An 18,475-nucleotide genomic window follows, 5' to 3' on the forward strand; every position below is an offset into this window, starting at 1 on the left:
CAGGCAGGGTCTGTAGTCAAGCCTAGCAATGAGAACCAAGGCAATGTCTGTTACTATACTTTTGCTCTTCTCTCCCCTACTCTCACTCTTTTGCTGCTCTTGACTCCAACGGGGCTGGGTTGCAGGGAGACTCCAGGAGGGTAGCAAAAGTCTTACAACTTAACTGCTGTTGCCATACTCTATTTGTGGACATCAGGCTGCAGGTGCTAATTCTTCAAAGTTTTGTAGGAACTCCCTTACATGCTAGCAGTACACCTGGAGAACTATTGTGAGTTGAGCTTCTTGCAGAGCGTCTTCAAGACCACAACACCTATTTGAAATGGTCCAAGTGAAGGTACCTCTCTACTGCTCGCTCTCATTCTGCTGTTGCCAGTGGCTTTAGTCAACTACAGGGAATGCAGCCCACTCTCGCAAGAGCTCTCTTGCCAGCTTCCACTCTACACTTGGCAGGACCAAGGCCTGCATAGTCCACACTGATCATCCACACAGAGAAGGGGATGTCAGTCTGCTCTTTTTCTGGGCCCAGTTGATCACTGTGACTAGTTCTTTTGGAGACTGCCCCCAAATAGAATGGGTTAAACAGAGAAATCCACAGCACTCTTCATATTGACAGCTCACATCTCCAAACTCAGGTCAATTCTCTAGTACATTAACTTCCTTTAGCACGACTTCTTATTCAATAAGCTGGAGGTGGGGAAATGAGAGTGAAGGGAACAACAGGTTTGATTTTGATTTCTTTTAATAAGTCCCAGAGTGGGTATTTGGCAGTTCCTCGGTGTTCTCTTTAAAGTTTCTTTGAACATTTATCACGAATTCCCAAACCACATACAAGTTTAATTCAAAATCCTGTTTTCCAAGTTTTCTGTTTCTTGATTTAATTTTTAGAATACTTATTTTATCAGAAAATTATATATCAACTGGGCTTTATGATTCATAGTCACATTATGTAATTATTTAGCTGATTTCAGATATTTTGGTTTAGTCTCATCACAAATGACCTCTAATAGTCATGACATAGAAACTTGAAATTTTGCAAAGAGAATAATTTATACTGAGAAAGCTTAAGTCTGAGTTCAGCACTTTTATTTCATTGTGGCTTTGTTGTTCTTTATTTGTCATCAGTAACTCTGTAAATGAGGAAATGTGTTTTTTATTTTTAAACAAAATGGCTATTAAGTGAGAGAAAACTACCAGAGGTTGAAAAAGCAGCTAAATTGCCAGGCAAGGATATTCTGGAAACCATTTAACTTTTTATTGAGGTGTGATGTAGAGCGAAGTCAAGCTAGCATTTCAGTATGTATCTTTTTTGAGATCCATGAACACCTCACACAATAACCAGCGAGGAAGTCAGTGCTCTATACAATATTGTATATACATTTATTGTTTAAAGTCTCTCTTATGTTTGCTTTTATTGTCTCTTGTGGTTGTGTGCATGTATGCTTTTTTATTTTTTGGTAATATTAAAACTATGTCTACAACTTTTTCTAAGAATTAGCTCTCAATTTTCTTTTTCTGCATTTTTAAATCAGTCTTCTCCAGAAGACATTTACTTATCTTGTTCACTTTCTTTCAGGTGTCTTTACAAATGGCACCTCTTCAGATAAACTTTTTGTGACTATGCTTATTGAAAACACCAACTTTTTACTGCACTTCAGTCTCTAATCCCTTATCTTACTATATTTTTCTTTATAGTGTTGATCTCTATATAACATTTTATGCAGTTAACTGTTTATGTGTTTATTTATTTATTTGCTTACTAATATATAAATTTCCTCTATACCTAGTGTCTAACAACAGTTTCTGAAACATATAGGTCTTTGACAAAATGATTGACCAGAGTAATATTATTCACCCTGTTTTCCACTATTTCAATTTGAATTGTGAGTTGATTCACTTGTGTTTTTATTTAACAAGTGTAGTTTAAAAACACCTTATGGTTGCTGTTTTTATTTTTAAGCTCATTACAATATTAACTTCTACTTCCAGCGTAGACGTTCATTACTGTTTTATGTTTATTGTGAATTAAATTACTTACCAATACAAAGTATGTATTTTTAATGCCTTACTACATTCAATTTTACTTTGTTTGAGACTAATATTATTATTGCTTTCCTTTGTTCTGATTTTACCTAGAAAATCTGTTTTCCTTTTGGTTTTAAAATGTTTATGTCTTTATATTAGGTATGATATTTGAAGTTAAATATTGTTAGATTTGTCTTTTTTTTTTTTTTAAAAAAGGTTTTTATTTATTTGAGAGGTGGAGTTGCAGACAGAGGGGAAATAGAAAGAAAAGTCTTCCATCCTCTGGTTCACTCCCTAGAGTGAACACAATGGCCAGAGCTGAGTTGATTCAAAGCCAGGAGTCAGGAGCTTCCTCTGCTTTCCCACATGGCTGAAGGAGCCCAAGCATTGGGGGCATCTTTCACTGCTTTCCCAGGCCAGAAGTAGAGAGCTGGACTGGAAGAGAAGCAGGATATGAACTGGCACCCATATGGGATTCTGACGCTGTGGGCAGAGGCCCAGCCTACCATGCCACAGTGCCTGCCCCTAGATTTATTTTAATAGAGTTCAATTATTTTAATTTTTGCCCCACTTCTTTTAGGTGATTTGAGTTCTGTTGTCTTTTTAATTTTTAAATGTTTCTTTGTTATCGGGTTATCATTTTAAAATTTTTAAAAATCTTTATCTTTCAAATAATTATTTAAGGTATACAAATTTCATGTATTTCATATATGCAGATTTAGGAACATAGTGATATTTCCTACCCCAAACCCTCTCCCTCCCACGCTCCCATCTTTCTCCCCCTTCCCTCTCATATTGCCACTGATAATTTTTGCGAGGATCTATTTTCCATGCTTTTTCCTTATCTGTTTTCCAGTGATTGAAAAATAAAATCTTGTTTTAATTTCAAATGTGAAGGGACTTCAAAAAGTTCCCAGAAAATTTCTATATGAAAAAACTACACATGGATTTCCAAATTTTTTGAACCAAAATAAACTTGTCTTTAATTCCACTTTCCACAAACGTTTTGAGGTTCCCTCCTACATGAAAACAACGCTATTAGATATGGCTGAGCAATCAGATAGAAGGAACTTAGGTCCTCAAATGACCCAGTAGCCTGGCTGCTTCATTCCTGGGAATGCCTTCCCATCTCCAGACTCTTGTAAGAAAGAGAAATAATTGCGTTTTGCAGTCTTTTTGTTAAGTAACACATCATGTTTGCTAGTATTCAATGTTTTATGCTGGTTGATGTAATCATCTTATATTTCTAGTTTCTCATTTTTACTGCTTATTTTTCTCTCAGTATGCTGAAGAAAATTTTTTCTTTAGTTTTTCAGGTCTGTATAAATGGGCTGTATATTCTCTGGGCCATTTTGTCATGTTGTCCTATCTAGCATGAAATAATTACTGCATTTTTTTCTCCCCATATTCTGAAAACAGTCCTGGTATTCTGGGTTTAATTAGACAAGCCTGACATGTCCTGATTCTGTAAAAAGTAACCTAATTTTGTTGCTTGACTGAGTTTTGTGAAATTTTGTTTTAAAATTCAAAAATTTGTATAGTTTATGTTGAAGTTAGCCTATTTTATATTGATTTAGCCTGGAATTTGATAAATCCTGGTGCTCCAACTATGCTTTAAATTTTCCTCACTTCAGGGCATTATTATTTTTTCCTTTTAATAGTTCTTTGAAGAATGATGCTCCATTTCTTCTGATTTCTTTTTTTAGTGAATATGATTATTTGAATTTTCTCTTACATTATATTTTTATTTAAAATTTTCTCTAAGTTGTTACTTACTAATTTTTTTTAATATTAATCCTCCCTTACAAGGTCCAATGCATATTTTAATTATTCTCTACACACAGAGGGTTTCTGTGGGGATTTCTCTGCATTTCTATTTTCTCTACCAGCTCAATTTTTATCTTGTGATATCTCTTACTTCAGGGAGTCGACAATTACTTGTATCTCATTAGGACTGAATAAATATTCTTGAAAAGTAGATATCTCCATAGTTTTTGGGCAATAGCTATGTTACTTCTTATATACCTGGTAGGATTTTTATTTTAAAGGTTACTTTTTTTACATTCTTTCCAGCTATCTCAAACTGGAATGGGGAATCATTTATGTAGGCCTGGTATTTTTCAAGTTATATGATGTCTTTATTCTCTCTAAGTTAGACAGTTTCTACATTTTTATTGCAAGAATTCTTCTATCTGTTCTTAAGCTGGCTATCAATTTCATGGATACAACCACCAAAAAAATTTTGGTGCGTAACAGGCTTTCATCTAGGATGGAAGTTTTAAATAGAATGAGAAATGGTTTTTGTTGTGTTTTTGAGTCTTAAATTAGGAAGAAGTAAATTAGTTTTTTTGGATAGTTTGAAATTTGGACAATATGTTAAAGTGGTATAATCCCTAAGAGAATGCTTCACTCTATTTTTACTGAAGGCTGAATTTGCCATGAAAAAGCAATGTGCCATGATCTATCATGTATTTAATATATTCAGTGCTGTAAGTAGTTGTTTCCTGAATGAATGCAGAAAGAGAGTAGCAGATGAAAGTGTTGGGACAACCTACATTCTTAACTACCTACCCAGTATTACCTGCATTGTTAACCATCCATCCAATATATTATGGCCCTTTTAAATTCTTTCCCATAAATCTGAATTGCTATGTCTTAGGTCATGGGAATAATTATTTTATAACTGAAAATTATAATTAGGGTCAGGTGATTGATCAGTAATTGTTTTTTATGTTTGTTTTACAACACTCATCACTTTTCATTTTTCTTTTTCTTTCTAAGGGAATATAAAGGCATTTGTGTCAGTTTTAAATATTCAGCATCATCATGACTCAAATGTTCTAATATTTCACCTCAGTTTTGTTTTAAGCCTTCTTATGCCTTAGGGAGAATGGTTCTCATTTTTTTGAACTAAACAAAAAATGATAGATCTGAAATTCATGCCTAAAACTGCAGAACTGTTATTCCCAAAGGTGTTTAATTGCCTGTAGGAAGGACTTGTTTTGTTTGAAAATCCTTTGAGTGTTCATGAAAATTCATTGAAGTGAATTTTGCATCTCACTCTGAGTGGTAGAATTGTAAGAGGTGATGCTTGAAAACTTTGATGAGAAGTAAGTAATGTGTAGATATGGTCACTTACAGTATCTATAAACAAATATTCCTACAAAATGCATTAGAACCTTGTGAAAAATAAACATATCAAGCAGCCTGATGCATATCCATTCTGTACTTCAAACTTCCTTTTTTTTAAAGATTATTTATTTTAGAGTTACAGACAGTGAGAGGCAGAGACAGAGAGAAAGGTCTTCCTTCTGTTGGTTTACTCTCCAAGAGAGCCAGGTGCCTTTTCCTGGTCTCCTATGTGGTTGCAGGGGCCCACGCACTTGGGCCATCTTCTACTACTTTCCCAGGCCATAGCAGAGAGCTGGATTGGAAGAGGAACAGCCAGGACTAGATCTGGCGCCCATATGGGTTGCTGGCGCTGCAGGTGGAGGATTAACCTACTGAGCCATGGCGCTGGCCCTTCAAACTTTCAAATTCTTCCCTTGAAACAGTTCTCAGGCATTATTATTATTATTATTTTTTTACAGGAATTCAATAATTGAGAAGGTATATTCACCCTGGCTTTAGTTGGCAATTTAATCAGATTAATCTATGTAGCATATTTCAAATGTGAATTACCCTTGGATTTTAGGTCCTGGGCTATCTACGTTGTGTAACTTTTTTTTTTTTTTTTTTTTTTAAATTCTGGAAGGAAGTAGCAAAACTGTCCTCATTTATCTGTTGTATCTTTTTCTGGGTTAGAAACTAGGCTGATGCTGGTTTCATAGAAGGAGTTTGCAAGTATTCCCTCCTTTTCAATTGTTTGGAAATACTTGAGAAAAATTGGAATTAGTTTTTCCTTAAAGGTCTGGTAGAATTCAGTAGTGAAACCACTCTGTCCTGAACTTTTCCTTCTTTATTACTGATAGAACTTCCATCTGGGTTATTGGTCTGTTGGTTTTTCTTCTCCTTTTTTTTTTTTTTTAAGATTTTTATTTATTTATTTGACAGGTAGAGTTACAGACAGTGAGAGAGAAAGAAAGAGAGAGAGAGAGAAAGTCTTCCATCTGCTGGTTCACTCCCCAGATGGCTGCAATGGCTGCACCCAACCGAAGCCAGGAGCCAAGAGCCTCTTCCAGGTCTCCCTTGTGGGTGCAGGGGCTCAAGGACTTGGACTATCTTCTACTGCTTTCCCAGGCCATAGGGAGAGCTGGACTGGAAGAGGAGCAACCGGGACTAGAACTGGTGCCCATATGGGATGCCAGGTGCTACAGGCGGAGGATTAACCTAGTGCACCACGGCACCGGCCCTTATTCAGGTTTTCTATGTCTTTTTGACTCAATCGTGGAGACTGTATGTGTCTAGGAATCTATTCATTCCTTCTAGGTTTCCCAGTGTGTTGTCATGCAGCTCTTTGTAGTAATTTCTGATGATTTATTTTATTTTTGTGGTATCTGTTGTTATATTTCCTTTTTCATCTCTGATTTTCTTGATTTGGCTCTTCTTCCTCTTTTTTTGATTATTTGGGCCAATGGTGTATCAATTTTATGTGTTTTTTTTTTAAAGCTCTTCTTTTCACTCATATTTTGTATGTTTTTTCAAATTTGTTTATTTCTTTTCTAGTTTTAGTCATTTCTTTACTCCTTCCAATTTTGTGTTTGGTTTTTTGTTGGTTTTCTAGGTCCTTGAAATTCATTAATAGCTCATTTATTTGGTAACTTTCCAATTTCTTTATGTAGGCACCAATTAGTATAAACTTCCTTCTTAACAGTGCTTTTGCTGTATTCTATAAGTTTTGATTTGATATATTATCTTCTTCTCACTGTAATTGGGTGCATGTGCATTTATTATAGTCATATCTTCCTGTTGAATTGTTTTCTTAATCATTACATAGTGCCTTTATTTGTTTCTTTTAATGGTTTTTATGTTAAAGTCTATTTTGTCTGATATTATGGCAACGCCGGCCTTTTTTTGTTTTCCATTAGCATGCTATATCTTTTTCATCCTTTCACTTTCATTCTGTGCATATCTTTGTTCATGAGGTGTGTTTCTTCTAGGCAGTAAATAAATGGTTATTGTTTTTTAGTCCATTTAGCCAATGTATCTTTTAACTGGAAAACTGAGGCAATTTACATTCAAGTTGACTACTGATATATAATGACTTGGCCCTGCCATTTTTCCATAAATATTCCTACTATTTACCTGGGATTTCTTTTGTACTTTTCCTGGGGAGATTTTCTGCTTTTAATTCTTTCATTATGAGGGTTATTTTTCTGTGTTTCTGTGTCTAACACATCCTTTTGCATCTTTCGAAAGGCTGGAGAAGTGGTGACAAATTCTTTCAATTTCTGTTTGTTATGGAAGGTCTTTATTTCACCTTTATTCATAAATGAGATCATTGCAAGGTACAGTATTCTTAGTTGACAGTTTTTTTCTTTGAAGACTTTGACTATATCTCACCATTTCCTTCTAGCCTATAGAGTTTTTGATGAGAAGTCAGCTGTGAGTCTAATTGAAGATCCTCTGAAAGTAATCTGGCACTTCTCTCATGTACATTTTGGAATATTTTCTTTATGTTTTACTATGGGTAGTTTGTCTATAATGTGTCGTGCTGAAGATATTTTCTGGTCATATCTGTAAGAGTTTTATGTACTTCCTATACTCATATGTCTATGTCTTTCTTCAAATTGGGAAAGTTTTCTGTAATCATTTCACTAAATGGGCCTTCTAGTCGATTCTCTGTTTCCGCAACTTAAGGAATTCCTAAGACCTGTATGTTGGGCCGTTTGATGTATCCTATAAATTTCCAACACTTTTTTATAGTAGTTTTCTATTTTCTTATTTTTTTGTTTGTTTATTTTTGTTATTGTTTTCTTTCTTTCTTTCTCTCTTTCTTTCTTTTTTTTTTTTTTTTTTTAGTCTGATTGTAATGTTTCCAAAGATTTACCTTCTAGTTTGGATATTCTTTCTTCTGCCTTTCCAAGTCTGCTGTTAATGGTTTCCCTTGCATTTTTTTTAATTTCATCTGTTGATTCTTCATTTCTAATATTTCATTCTGATTTTTCTTTGTAGTAATTTCTGATGATTCCTTTTATTTCTGTGATATTTGTTATTACATTTTTCCCCTCATGTCTAATTTTAGTGATTTGGCTCTTCCTTTCTTTTGGTTAATTGGGCAAATGGTTGTCAATTTTTTTCATTTTTTAAAAAATCAGTTCTTCATTTTACTGATTTTTAAAAAATGTATTATCTTAATTTTCTCTATTCTCTAATTTTAGTTATTTCTTCTCTACTATTAATTTTGGATTTGCTTTGCTGTTGTTTTTCTAGGCCTTTGAGATGCATTGATAACTCATTTGCAGAGATTTGTCTTCTAGCTTGGATATTGTTTCTTCTGCCACACTGAGTCTGTTGTTAAGGTCTTCCACCACATTTTTTATTTTATCTATTGGAATTTTTCATTTCTAATATTTCTTTTCGATTTCTCTTTAAAATCTCAATTTTATGAGAAATGTTTTCATTCGTGTCATGTATGTATTTCTCTAATTTATAGAATTGCTTCTGATTACTTCTAAGTAATCCTATGATTAATTGTTTGAATTCCACTTCTGGCATTTCTTCAATCTCTTCACGTTCTAGTATTGAAGTGTTGTTGTGTTACTTTGGGGTTCCATAAAACTGGCTGTCATTAACAAAAATCTATGTGAATTTGATGTCAAAAAAGTTATGTTGAAATTGAATTTGCATTGTGGTGGTATTGGTTGGTGAGAGTGTTAGGTATGACAGCATCACTCTTGTGAATTAAATAGTGCTGTTATCAAGGGAGAGGATTAGTTATAAAAATGAGTTTGTTTCCTTCACTATCTCTAATTCCTCTCACTCTTTCACTCTCTGCACTGCTTTTTGCTTCTCTAATGCTCTCTTGCATATAGCAAGAATTCATCACCAGATCTTCCACCTTGGATTTCCTTTTCTGATGTAAATTCATAAACTTCTTTATGAATTACTCAATGTGTGTTCATCTTTTATAACAGCAGAAAACAAACTAAGACATTAAGGGAGAACTATATTTTGTTAATTAAATTCAGATAATCTATTTCCTGGAAACTTGCAGAAATATCTCTGAGTGAAAAGAAAGAGAGTGGAAATGATGGAGACAAATATGTATAAACTTATGGCACAGAGAATGAAGAAGCTCACATGTCTCATATTTGAGAAATGCTGGATAGTGTTCAAAATAAAAATATTTGTGGATTCTCAATATTGTCTTAAATTTATATAATTATAATCTTAGTTAAGTACATCTATTTTATCAAAATTAAATATAAGCATTTAAAAGTCTCTTAGAGGCCGGCGCCGTGGCTTAACAGGCTAATCCTCTGCCTTATGGTGCCGGCACACTGGGTTCTAGTCCAGGTTGGGGCGCCAGACTCTATCCCGGTTGCCCCTCTTCCAGGCCAGCTCTCTGCTATGGCCCGGGAAGGCAGTGAGGATGGCCCAAGTCCTTGGGCCCTGCACCCGCAAGGGAGGCCAGGAGAAGCACCTGGCTCCTGGCTTTGGATCAGCGAGATGCGCCAGCCACGGCGGCCATTGGAGGGTGAACCAACGGCAAAAAGGAAGACCTTTCTCTCTGTCTCTCTCTCTCACTATCCACTCTGCCTGTCAAAAAAATAAATAAATAAATAAAAAAGTCTCTTAGAAAATAATTAGATTCATAGGAATATGACAATTTATTTTCTGGGGTCTGTGGACTCCTATTTGAGAAATGTTGGTTTAAAACAGAACATTTGGATAAAATTTTATTAAGTGCTATCTGATCTAGTAAAATTTCTTTTCGTTATTGCTCTGCTTTTTTTTTTTTTAAGTGAGAGTTGTATTTGGTCTTGTGGTTAGGATGCCTGCATCCCATTTTGGAGTGCCTGAGTTTGAGTCTGTGCTGTGCTCCCAATTCCTGTTTCCCGCCAATGCAAACTCTGCAGTGTAGTGGTAAAAGCTCAAATAATTGGGTCCCTGAAACTCATGTGAGAGATCTAGATTGAGTTTTGAACTGATGGCTTTGGTCCAGCTCAACACTGCCTGTTGTGAGCATTTGGAGAATGAAAGGGTGAATAGGAGCTCTGTCTGTCTCTGTCTCTTTCTGTTTCTCAGATAAATAAAAGCTTACAAATGGATTATAGCCAAGTTTACTTACTACCCATGTTCCTACTCTGTTTATACCTCTTCAGACTTGTCACCTGAGAATAATTTTTCACATTTTTCTTTCTTTTATGAGTCCTTGTCTCTTTGTCCTCCCTCTCTCTTTCTTCTCTCCTTTCTTTCTTTTAGATGCTATATGTCAGATGGTCTTCCAAGTTCCTTAATGGATCTTTTATATTAGTGGGGTGCTTTTGACACTAAACCATTAAACAAGCAAATAGATAATGTATGAGGTGGTGATAAACAATGAAGGAATGTAAAACAGGGTAAGGGAAAAGGGAGTGCTGGGTTATTATTTTATGGTTATTTTATGTATTGGGTCTGGGAGAGCTTTTTGAGTGATGTAACATTGTAATAGAGATATAACTAAAGAAAGTGAGCATAATAGATATTTGGGAGAAGAATATTTCAAGTGTAAGGCAAGGTAAATGCATACTTGCATTTTAAAAAATTATTTAAGTTATACAAGTTTCATATATTTCATATATATAGATTTAGGAACATAGTGATACTTCCCACCCTACCTTCTCTCATGTCCATAATATAACCCTCCTCCCTCTTCCATTCCCACTGAGTTTTTATAAAGATCTATTTTTCAGTTTACTCAATATTTGTACAGTTAACCAAACACTAAGTAAAAGAGTTCAACAAATAGTATGTAGAAAAAAAAAAAAAGCTGTCCCTCAATGGAAGAGACAAGGATGATAAGCAATCATTGAATATCAAAAATGTCCATTTTATTTCAATACATAAGTTTTTTTTTTTTTTTTAACAGGCAGAGTGGATAGTGAGAGAGAGAGACAGAGAGAAAGGTCTTCCTTTTTGCCATTGGTTCACCCTCCAATGGCCGCTGCGGCAGGCTTATCACGCTGATCCGGAGCCAGGAGCCAGGTGCTTCTTCTGGTCTCCCATGCGGGTGCAGGGCCCAAGCACTTGGGCCATCCTCCACTGCCTTCTGGGGCCATAGCAGAGAGCTGGCCTGAAAGAGGGGCAACCGGGATAGAATCCGGCGCCCCAACCGGGACTAGAACCCGGTGTGCCGGTGCCGCAAGGCAGAGGATTAGCCTGTTAAGCCACGGCGCCAGCCAATACATAAGTTTTTAGGTACTCTATTAGTTATACCAGATTGAGGAAAATGTATGATATCTGTTGCCTTGGGACTGGCTTATTTCACTAAGTATAATGATTTCTAGTTGTGTTCATCTTGTTGCAAAAGACAAGATTTAGTATTTTTTTTTTATAGCTGAGTAGTACTGCATAGTATATATATATATATATATATACCCTAAATTCTTTATCCAGTCAAAAGCTGATGGACATCTGGGTTGATTCAAATCTTAGTTATTGTGAATTGTGCTGCAATGAACATGGCGGTACAGATAACTCTTTCAGAAGTTGATTTTTTTTTGTTTGTTTGTTTGTATACATTCTCAGGAGTCGGATGACTGGTTCATATAGTATGTCTATATTCAGATTTCCGAGCTATCTCCATACTGTCTTTCACAGTTGGCTGCACCAGTTTACATTCCCACCAACAGTGGATTAGGGTACATTTTTACCCACATTCTCACCAGTCACCAGTATTTGTTGTTTGTTGAAACCTCATTGTGATTTTGGTTTGCATTTCCCTTATTACTAGTGATCCTGAGCATTTTTTCAAGTTTCTCTTGACTATTTGAATTTCTTCTCTTGAAAAATGCCTGTTCAAGTACTTTGCCCATTTCTTAATTGGATTGTTGTGTTGTTAAATTTCTTGAACTCCTTAAAGATGCTGTTCAGTATCCATGTGTTTGCGTACGATCTGGAGATTCTTGAGTTGCTGATTTCCAGCTTCATTCTACTGTGGTCAGAGGATGCATGGTATGATTTTGATTTTTTTAATTTGCTAAGACTTGCTTTATGACCTACCATGGGGTCTATCCTAGAGAAAGTTCCATGCACTAATGAGAAGAAGGTGTATTCTGCAACTGTGGGATGAAAAGTTCTGTAGATATCAGATCGATTTGGTCCATAATATCCATTAACTCTGTTATTTCTTTGTTGATTTTCTATCTACTTGATCTATTCATCGATGAAAGTGGGGTATTAAATTCCCTTGTTACTATTGTATTGAAGTCTTTGTCTCCTTTTAGATCCATTAATAGTTCTTTTATTTTTTAAAATATTTTTGACAGGTAAAGTCATAGACAGTGAGAGAGAGAGAGACAGAGAGAAAGGTCTTCCTTCCATGGTTCACTCCATAAATGGCTGCTATGGCCAGCACTGTACTGATCCGAAGCCAGGAGCCACATACTTCATCCTGGGCTCCTATGCGGGTGCAGAGGCCCAAGCACTTGGGCATCCTCCACTGCCCTTCTGGGCCACAGTAGAGGGCTGGACTGGAAGAGGAGCAACCAGACTAGAACCCGGCACCCATATGGGATGCCAGCACTGCAGGCAGTGTATTAACCAAGTAAGCCACGGTGCTGGCCAATAGTTCTTTTAAATAGCCAGATGTGCTGCCCTATATTTGGGTACATATGCATTTATTACAGTCACATGTTCCTGTTGAATTGACCCCTTCATCATTTAATACTGCCATTCCTTGTCTCTTTTTACAGTTTTTGTGTTAAAGTCTAACTTGTTTGATTTTAGGATGGCAACGCCTGCCCTTTGTTGCATTCCATTAGCATGGAATATGTTTTTCCATCCTTTCACTTTCAGTCTATGTGTATCTTTTTGTTCGTGAGAGATGTTTCTTGTAGGCAACAAATAGATGCATCTTCTTTTTTAATCCATTAGAGCAATCTGCATCTTTTAATTGGAGAGTTGAAGTCATTTACATTCAAGGTGACTATTGATAATTAACAACTTGGCCTTGCCTTTTTTTCCATAAATATTCCTATTGTTTACTTTGGTTGTGTTTTGTATTTTTACTGAGGGATTTTCTACCTTCACATTCTTTTTTGTTGTTGGCTATTTTTCAGTATTTCTGTGTGTAGCATATCCTTAAGTATCTTTTGTAAGGCTGGATAAGCAGTGACAAATTCTTTCAATTTCTATTTGTTATGGAAACATATTTATTTCACCTTCATTCATAAATGAGAGTTTTGCAGGGTACAGTATTCTGGGTTGACAGTTTTTTTCCTTAATATTCTGACTATATCTTTCCTTTCCTTATAGCCTATAGGGTTTGTGATAAGAAGTCAGCTGTGAGTCTAATTGGAGATCCTCTGAAAGTAATCTGGAATTTTTCTCATGAACATTTTCAATTCTTTTCTTTATATATTACTGTGGAAAGTTTGACTACAATGTGTTGTGGTGAAGTTCTTTCTGGCCATATCTGCTAGCAGTTCTATGTGCTTCCTGTACTTTCTTTCTCTAAATTGGATTAGTTTTTTGTAAATATTTCACAATATAGGCCTTCTAGTCCATTCTCTTTCCACACCTTAAGGAACTCCTGATAGCTGGATCATTTGATAGTATCCCTTAAATCTCCAACACTGTTTTTAAGTTTTCTAATTTTGTTTTTTTGTTTGTTTGTTTCTGGTCTCACTGAAAGATTTCTAAAGATTGTCTTCTAGCTTGGTTATTTCTTATGACTCACCAAGTTTGCTGTTAAGGTTTTCCATTGCATTGTTTTATTTGATATATTAGTGTCTCAATTTCTAATATTTCTTTTTAAAATCACAATTTTATGGGAAAATTTTCATTCATGTCATGTATGGTTTTCGGTACTTCATGAATTTGCTTCTGATTGCTTTGAGTAATCCTATGATTAATAGTTTGAATTCGATTTCCAGAATTTCTTCAGTCTCTTCATCTTCACATTCTAATATTGAAATGTTGTTGTGTTCCTTTAGTGGTGTTATGTTGTCTTCCTTACTCTTGTTTCTTGAATTTCTGCATTTGTTTTTAGGCATTTGTGGAGTTGATTGTTTTCCTCTGATAGCTTTTATTTTTGACCTATGATTCTGTGGCTTTGTGGAATGTCTGCACTTTCAGTGAATATCAAGAGGTGTGTGATGAGTGTGGCTAGGGAGCTCTGGTCAGTGCTCCAGGGTGGAGTGAGTATCCAGGGTAATACCCAAGTTGGACGTGGTATGTGTTCCATTGTTTACAGAAGTGGGGGAATGGTCACCTCTGTTGGTGTGATCACCCCCTCACCTCCTCTCCACTAAGCTGAGCAATGCCCAGATGTTTTACATTCATCTGTGCCACCTTATGTACCACACTAATGATCTGTGCAGTCCTCACTGTGAGCACAGTTCCTGCTGCAGTGACTTGCCCTGAGTAACCAAAGAGATCCGACTGTGATTGTCCTGAGACCTAGCTTCTCCCTGCACCTTCTTATATAACCACTGGGTCCCCATGGTCTCAGCACACAAGGCTCCCACAGTCACTTGGTCCAGAGGTTTGGCTCTGCCCTGCTAGTTAACAGAGAGGCACAAGTTCCCGGACCAGCTCTGCCTGGGAGGCTGGAGGTGCCTTATAGTTCTATGAGGTTGCCCAGCTACCTCTCAGCCAGGCTCAAAGCTGTGGCCAAACTGCCTCCTGCTGTGGCTCTCAGCTGCTGTTGTGATTCATATTGGTGCTGCACATCCACACCCTCCACACAGGTCCTTGGCTTTCCTCTTCCCCTTGTAGGATTTCCAGTGTGGTTTTCTCTCCAATTTTCCCTTGAGTGTGCAACTCCTACCCCAGCTACCTTTATTTTTTACTATTTATTGGTAGCCTAGTGCAGTATGTCCTTCCTTAATCTGTCATCTTAGAATCTCTCCCAGTTTATTAGAATATAGTTTTTCATAGTAGTTTCTTGTGATCCTTTTATTCCATTTGTGTCAGTTATAATTTATTTATTTGAGTTTTCTCTTATTTTCTTTGTTAATTTGGCTAAAGCTTTGCCAAAAAAAGCTTTTTGCTTCAATGATCTTTTTTATTTTTTATTTCATTTATTTCTGCCCTGATCCTTATTATTTATCACCTACTCCTGATTTTGAGTTTGGTTTGTTATTTTTTCTCTTAGTCTTTGAGATGCATCATTAGTTCATTCATGTTAGACATTTCTCTTGTTAATGTAGTCAATTAATGCTGTAAACTCTCTTAATATTGCTTTCATTGAATCTTATAGGTTTTGACATTTTGTGCTTTCATTTTCAATTATTTCAAGAAAGTCTTTTTCCTTTTAAATTACTTGAATGACCCATTGATAATTCAGTAGCATGTTCTTTAATTACCATGTATTTATGAGTGTTCTATTCTTTCTGTTGATTTCTGGTTTTATTCCTTTGTGGTCTAAGATACACGGTATGATTTAAACCTTTTTAAATTTCCTGAAGCTTGGCCGGCACCGTGGCTTAACAGGCTAATCCTCCACCTTGCGGCGCTGGCACACCAGGTTCTAGTCCTGGTTGGGGCACCTGATTCTGTCCCGGTTGCCCCTCTTCCAGGCCAGCTCTCAGCTATGGTCCGGGAAGGCAGTGGAGGATGGCCCAAGTCCTTGGGCCCTACACCTGCATGGGAGACCAGGATAAGCACCTGGCTCCTGGCTTCGGATCAGCGCAATGCGCTGGCCACAGCGGCCATTGGAGTGTGAACCAACGGCAAAAAGGAAGACCTTTCTCTCTGTCTCTCTCTCTCACTATCCACTCTGCCTGTCAAAAAAAAAAAAAAAATTCCTGAAGCTTAATTTGTGGTATAATGCATGGTCTATCCTAGAAAATGTTCCATATGCTGATGAGAAGATTGTGTATTCTGTAGCTATTGGGGGAAATGTCCTGAAATGTCTGTTAGGTCCATTTGCTCAATAGTATGCTTCAACTCCAATGCATTTTTATTGATTTTCTGTCTAGATGATCTGCCCATTGATGATGCTGTTGTGTTGAAGTCACCCACTATTAATGCCTTGAAGTCTATCTCTGTCTTGAAGTCTAATAGCATTTGCTATATATATCTTGGTGGTCTTGGTTTGGTTGCATTTATTTATGACTGTTAAATCTTTTTATTGAATTGAGCATTCTATCAAAATATAGCATCCTTCTTTTTCTCTTTTTACAATTTTTGATTTAAAGTCTGTTTTATCTCATATGAGGATTGCTCCTCTTGCTTGGTTTTGGTTTCCATTTGCCTGGTATATCATATTCCAGCCCTTTACTTCCAACCTATGTGTGTCTTTATTTGTAAAGTGGGTTTCTTGTAGGTAGCCTGAGGAATTTAATCCATTTACATTGAAGTTTAGTATTGATTGATAAGAATTGGTATCGTCTACAGTGGCTGTACAGGTCCAGGTGGAAGCTAGGAGCCTGATACTCTGGGTCTCTCATGTTGGTGGCAGGGGGCCAAGCACTTCTGCAATCATCTGCTACTTTCCCAGGAACATTCACAGGGAGCTGAATCAGAAGTGCATCAGCTAGGATTCAAATGGACCCTCCAATATAGGATGCTGACATTATAATTGGCAGCTTAACCCACCGTGCCATGGCAATGCCAGTCCCTCCATTTTGAATTTTGTGTCCTGTTTTATATATATATACATATATATATATGTATATATAATACACACTATATATATGTATATATAATACACACACACACAAACACAGGGCTCAGTCTGTTTATGCAATACCTCATGCTTAGACTCTTTTATCAGTTTCTTTCTTCTGTAAACTGTGCCACTCAGAGAGCAATAAGAAGCCTCTTTCTGAAAACTTATTTTGATCTTGCTACTCAAATTATTAGAAAAGTATAATGATTCCAGTTCATTTTCAAATCAGATCTTATCATTCTTTATAAGTATTGTTCCTTGTAATTTCTTATAGTGGCCTTTCTGATTCTGTTATAATTTTCCCCATTTTAGACATATCAATACAGCATAGTTCTCAGGAATCCTCTACATAAAAGAAGAATAGTTTTCTCCATTTATCTCCCCAACAATTTTATTTTTTTCATGAGAAAAGAGAAAGTCCTAAAATTTCTCTTTTGCAGTTCCATAGCTCTTTGTATTATTAAATATTTTTAAAAAATTATTATTATTTATAGGCAGAAAGATACAGCACCTATTCTTTGGTTCATCTTACAAATTCCCAGAACATCTGGGGCCAGAGCCAGCCCCAGCTACATGCCCATCAAGTACAGGCTCCCCCTCCCCAGGCCTGTGTTATCTTTTCACTACTTCTATTGAGTAATTGAAACACAATCACAGACCTTGATCTTGAATTTTGATTTATTTCCTTCTGTGATATCTTATAGGCTCAAAGCATAGCTCAGAGCCGGGTTTTCACCCAAAGATGTGGTAAGGCTGTCAGGCATCTTCAGACAGGGAGTGGGTCTTTGTCCTTTCATTCCCTCTGGCAGAGATTCCCTTAGATGTACTATCAAGACCTTCCACAGAAGCTAGCATTTTGTTTGCTTTCATCACATACTTGCTTCAGGCTCAGTTTTCTAATTGGTGCCTTTCTTTGTAAAGGACGTGTATTAGAGCCTTAGCACATTCTTTTTTTCTCCACCAGGTGGATATTCCAAGTGATTAGCTCTCATTCTCATTCAACCAACATTTTCTGTATAACCTTGGAACAAGTCATGCTTGGGTAATTCTTTATATAATGAATCTTAAAGATGCTATTTTTTTCATGTCTTTTCCAGGGATTCCAGATTAAATAATTCGTCTGTTTTAAAAATATTTTTCATTGTGTTTCTGGGAAGGGGTGCAAGTCCATCAAAGTTAAGTTCTGGTAGAAATTTGTAGTTCTGATTTTTTGATGCTCCTCGTAAGTCCTGATAGAAGAATTATCCATTAGTTATTGGATTTAGCTCCCTTATTTCTTTTTGGCAGTCTTAGCATAAAAATCAGATCTGGTTGAAAACTCAAAGTGGAAGTTTATTCAGCTAGTTAAACTGAGGATGATCCCAGCTGCTGCTGAACCCTATTTGCCTTGGGGAAACACCCTGTTAGCCTCCCTTGGTGATGCAGTCACAGCTTCCTTTCAATTTAAGGAAGAAAAGTGGATTTGGGGAGCATCAACTTCAAATTCCAGCCATACTGGTAACATCGTTTTTGCAGAGCCAGCCAGGAATGATTGAGAGTGGTGGTTAAGTCTCAGCAACCTCACCTGCAAAGGTTCAACTTCAGTTCCTACCCCATAACAATGTTGTCTATATGCAGAGCAGGCAAACAATGAAATTGTTTATCACTTTTCTTAGCATGGAACAAAGACATAAACTTCACTTCCTTATACCA

This window comes from Lepus europaeus, chromosome 8, assembly GCF_033115175.1.
Source record: "Lepus europaeus isolate LE1 chromosome 8, mLepTim1.pri, whole genome shotgun sequence".
In the NCBI taxonomy this organism is placed as follows: Eukaryota; Metazoa; Chordata; class Mammalia; order Lagomorpha; family Leporidae; genus Lepus; species Lepus europaeus.